The following is a 5,642-nucleotide window of genomic DNA, read 5'->3' on the forward strand; positions in this document are numbered from 1 at the left end:
TCAGCTTCAGACAATTCCCCGATAGACAGTCTCGTGTTCATCCCTCTGGCTCGAGAGAGAGTGTCCGCTGTAGCGATGGTTTTACCAGGGACGTGTGTGAGCGTGAACGAGTACCGCATAAGACGCATTCTGAACCTTTGGATTCTTGGTGGAAGAGAATCGAGAGGGTCGCGTCCCAGTATCGGAAGGAGGGGCTTGTGGTCTGTCTCAAATAAAAACGTGAGGCCTCTCAGAAATTCGTCGAAGCGTTCTGCTGCCCAGGTCAAAGCCAACGCTTCCTTCTCTATTTGTGAATACCTCTGCTCTGTTTTTGTGAGCGATCTGGAGGCATATGCTATTGGACGTCTTTCGCCAGATGGCTGATCCTGGAGCAGTACAGCGCCAAGTCCTTGCGAAGACGCGTCCGCCGAAACGATTGTTGAATACAAGGGGTTGTACCTTGCCAGGCATCTGTTAGAGCTGAGAGTAGTCTTGATCTTCTCAAAAGCTTCCTCTTGTTGAGTTCCCCAACACCAGTCGCTGTCTTTGTTGAGGAGGCTGCGTAAAGGCGCAGATATAGACGCAGCATCAGGAAGAAACCTTGCGAGGTGGTTCATCATGCCTAATAAGGAACGAACCTCAGCGACGTTTTGGGGTCGAGGCAACTCCTTGATTGCTCTGATCTTCTCAGGATCTGGGCGCACACCATTGGCGTCAAAGATCATGCCCAGAATTGCTACTTGGTCAACAGCGAAACAACATTTTTCCTTGTTAAGGGTTACTCCTGTTTGTTCCAGTCGGTCGAGCACGTTACGAAGGCGATTGTCATGTTCCATTTTGTTCTTGCCGTACACCAGAATGTCGTCCATGTAGTTCAGTACGCCGTCTAGGCCTTCGATGACCTGCGAGAACTTTCTTTGAAAAATTTCTCGTGCGGATGTGATCCCGAACGGCAACCTGCGGTAGCAGTACCGCCCATACGGCGTTATAAAAGTAGTGAGCTTTTGACACTCCTCGGAAAGTTTTATCTGGTAGAATCCAGAATTCGCGTCCAGTTTAGAAAAGACCTTCGCTTCCTGGAAGCTTCCCATAACTTGCTCTACCGTTGGTAGCTGATGACGCTCGCGTCTGACAAATTGGTTCAATTGAGTTAAGTCGACGCATATCCTTACTGCTCCAGACGGCTTCATTACGGGTACAATAGGAGCGCACCATTCTGTCGGTTCCTCGACCGTTTGTATCATTCCTTCTCTCTCTAGCCTGTCCAGTTCTTGCTTGACTTTTTCCTTCATGGGAATAGGAATCCGTCTGGGTGTAGACAGAGCGTACGGTGTTGCATTCGGAACGAGACGTATGGTATGTTCTCCAGATATGGAACCCGTGCCTTGGAATACCTTAGGATACCTGCTTACGATGTCGTCAGCAGTTGCTAAGTCGTCTAGGAAGCGAACGATTCCAAGGGCTTTGATAGCTGGTAGTCCCAACAAGGGTGTGCGCAAGTTATGCACAACGTAGATGGTCTGCCTCGAACGGTTGTCTTTCCAAGCTACTTCAGCGTCAAACTTTCCTATCGTACGAATGCTTGCACTGTTCGGTCCTTTAAGATCACCTGCTTTGTCCAGAGAACGCGGAAGTAAAGGGAAATTTTGCCCGACGACTGTCACTTCGGCTCCTGTATCTACTTTCATGCGGAGCTTATGATCGTTTATCAGTACCGTGACGAAGTGCTCAGATGGTGTGTTCGCAGATCGCTCGACCGTGCCAAGAAATTTATCAGCTTCGGCAATGTCGTCAAGATTCCCGTCTGCTCGTCTCTTTTTTCGGCACGCCTTTTCGAAGTGGCCCAACGTTCGGCAAAACCTGCATCTTTCTTGTTTCGCTGGACAACTGTTTCTCGGATGAAATGGTCCGGCGCAGAAACTGCAGGACTTTTCACGATAAGCTGGCTTGTGACCGCGTGTAAACTTTTTGCTCTTTCCAGGGGTTTTCTCTGGCTTTACTGCGGCGACGCAAGCTTCTGGGATAGTGCCCTCGTGCTCTTTTAGCTCGGCTTGCTGTTTCTTCACCGTTTCGCTTGTACGCGCTTTTGCCAAAGCGGTGCTCAGCGTGAGATTAGGATCCATCTGTAGCTCTTCCGAGAGAAAGTGGTCTCGTAGTCCTACTACGAAGCGGTCTCTTATTAGGCGTTCCTTCATTTCTTTGAACTCGCATCTGTCTGCTAGCCTGTTAAGCTCGGTTGCAAACTGGTCTACTGTTTCCCCCAGCTGTTGGCGGCGTAGATTGAAGCGAGCACTCTCGTAGACTGTGTTCTTGGTATGGACGAAATAGCCCTTAAATTTTGACTTTACGAGGTCGAAATCCTCCATTTCTTCGTCTTTGACGTTTAGCGACCGAAGAATCTCCCGTGACTTTCTGCCCATTGTATAGAGAAGAGTCCTTACTTGTACTTCGTCTGGTTTCTCATGTAGTCCGGATGCGAATCTGTAGTCGTCGAATTCGTCCATCCAGGCGGGCCAGTCCGCAGCGTTCTGGAAGTCGAAAGGCCTAGGAGGCTTGATTCCTGCCATGCTGAAGCGTTGCTTGACGATTGTCACCGGGAGGACTTGCTCTTGTGGAAGCAGGCGCTCGTTCGCTTCTTGACGGGCTGCTGCAGCGCTACATCGTAGCCAGCTTTGAGATATCCCGCTTCTTACACCATGTCAGACAGTCAGACAGACGCTCGTCGTCCCATGACCAAGAATGATCCTCTTAATGTACCGTCATGAAATATATACAGACAGAATGGTCACATGACTTGTGTGAGAACTGGTTCAAAGAAATGAAAGCATAGCGCTTATCTTAGCGCGTGTCTGTGGCTCAGGCACACACACAGTGCGTATCAGGATGACGTCACAGATACATCGCATCAATCACTCTTTCTTTCTTTCAAGTTGAAGTTCAGTTCCCGTTGGTTCGAATTATAATGACGTGTTCCTTCTAAGCTTAAACCATACCATACATTAACGAGCTGCAAGAGTCTTTCTGCCTTTCCAGATTAGAAACATATAAAATTAACGGTGACCGGAAATTCATAACTGTTTCGGTTTATCTCATGCTAACGGCTTTCGTATGGCTGGGTTCCACATACAGAGTACAGATGTGGCTCTGTATGTACAGAGTACATACAGAGCCACATCGTACAGAGTCCATAAGCTGACTTAAAAATGCAAGCGCAGTTCAGCGATGTCCATTATCACGTATCTAATCTTTCCGCGCTGTTACTTGAATTTTTATCCCTTTTGTCTTACATGATATAAGGCCCTTCGCTGTAATGATACGTACATAGTTTTTCTATCTGCCGACAGGAATTATAGATGAAATTTACCACGAAAATTTCGCTAACCTTGGAGTTCTGCATAGCCTAGAATTATATATTTGTCCAAATCACATAGGTGCATCGTTACGGTAAACCTTCCAAGGCTGCGTCATCAAATACTGAAAAAAAAAGAAAACGAAAAAAAAACAGCAGGAACATCAATTGCGTTGCAGCGAAGAAAATCACCATAAATCGCAAAACACAGATGACGAGATCAAAGATTCGCCTGAAATGTGCCGCAAACCTCGTTTCACATTTGTAGCCTACGCAAACTGCTCGCGGATTTAAGCGAGCTGATCGATTGCTCTGAGAGAACATGTTTCAATGGTAATTTGGGTATTGATGAGCTCACTTTGACATGTTTCAGGCATGTTTGAGATTTGCGGTTCGTTGGATCTGGCTGTCTAAGTAGTTACGTCTCGTAACTGATTTGAGACCTTATACTGCACGCAGAACAACGAGAAATGTGTCAAAATGAAGCTCGTAACAAGTAAAGAAAGTCGCATTCTCGCCCGGAAGGCGAAGCCTCGATTGCGATAGCAAATCATTGGAAAGCTATACGTAATAAGTAAAGATAGTAGTTTTATCGGCCAGAGAAACCTTTTTTTTTTTAGTTATGAGGTTTTGCATGTTAAGACCACGATCTGATTACAAGGCACGCCGTGGTGGGGGACTACGCATTACTTTTGTCCACCTAGGGTTCTTTAACGTGCACCTAAATCTAAGTACACGAGTGTTTTTGCATTTCGCCCACATAGAAATGCGGCCGCAGTGGTCTGGATTTGATCTCGCGACCTCGTGCTCAGCAGCGCCACACCAAAGCCACTAAGCAACCAGGGCGGGTCCGTATAAACTTGTAAGCATAGGCATACTAACTAAATTAACAAGCCTGGTGTCACGCGCGCACAAACAAACATCAGCACATCTCTCGATATCCGCAGAAGCTTGCTGTCAAAACGCTGCAGTGAGGAAACACGGCAGCAGATAATTGACCTTCGTGCCGCCGCTCGCATCAATGCGAACGAAGTCACGAGAACACGGCGCAGCGCGGACTCCGTACCCGCCGCAGAGGGCTTTCAAGATACAGCGGCCCGGGCGAAGCCTTGCGTGCGACGGAAGGCGGCGAACTTGGGGCGAAGCCTTGCGCGCGACGGAAGGTGGCGGAAGGCGGGGAGAACTTGGGGCGAAGCCTTACGCGCGACGGAAGGCGACGGTAGGTGCCGAACTTGGGGCGAAGCCTTGCGCGACGGAAGGCGACGGAAGGTGGCGAACTTGGGGCGAAGCATTGCGCGCGACGGAAGGCGACGGAAGGCGGCAAACTTGGGACGAAGCCTTGCGCGCGACGGAAGGCGGTGCGCTTCCTCGCCCGCTTTCGTTCGTTGCGTGCGCAAGGTTGAGGGGCGATCGCCGGCTCATCCTTGAATGATTTCACTCGCACATACAGCACAAGGTGTGCGGTGACGATTTCATCACCCTTGGACTTGGTACATAACCTGAGGGCGACTCTGACGCCGACTGCGGAAACGCGCCTGGAATGTCCATGTAATTGCTATCGCCACAAAAGAAACGCGAAGTTGGCGCAGGATGGTCGAAACGAGACCAAGATGCGCTCGTTCAAAGTGCGTGCTCCTAGAAGCGGAACGAGAAGTGTGGCTTAACCAAATAACAATATTTGGGCCAATCGCAGAGATAGTGCTTTCAAAAATGTGGGTCAATCCTGAAGCTAGTGAAGCCTAAAAAACAAGAAAGAAAGAAAGAAAGAAAGAAAGAAAGACAGAAAGAAAGAAAGAAAGAAAGAAAGAAGGAAAGAAAGAAAGAAAGAAAGAAAGAAAGAAAGAAAGAAAGAAAGAAAGAAAGAAAGAAAGAAAGAAAGAAAGAAAGAAAGAAAGAAAGAAAGAAAGAAAGTAAAGGTTAAGTAAAACGCTCTGTGTAAGAGCATATGATAGTATACCAAATCAGGGTAAAGTCGCATAGGTGAGGTTAAGGCAACTCAACCGTGGTTTACATTGCAAAAAGAAAGGCAAGGTTTCCTGAGGAAGCCTCTATGACCTCCCGCATAACAAATAAAGAAAAATATGCAACACCAAGACATATGGCACAGTGTAACTCGCCACGGAAGACCTTGTTTTTTCTTCGATGTCAACCGTTGTTTACTCACCTTTTTAGTTTAGTTTAGTAATTTCTATTATTCATAGCGCATTGTTGTGTCGTCTCCCATCTGTCCTTGTTCGCTGGCGCTATATATGATTTCCATTATGTAGTTTACCCTATCCGGTCTGTTATTGCGAAGCATTCTTGTCGAATGTAC

Source organism: Dermacentor albipictus, chromosome 9, assembly GCF_038994185.2.
Source record: "Dermacentor albipictus isolate Rhodes 1998 colony chromosome 9, USDA_Dalb.pri_finalv2, whole genome shotgun sequence".
Taxonomy (NCBI): Eukaryota; Metazoa; Arthropoda; class Arachnida; order Ixodida; family Ixodidae; genus Dermacentor; species Dermacentor albipictus.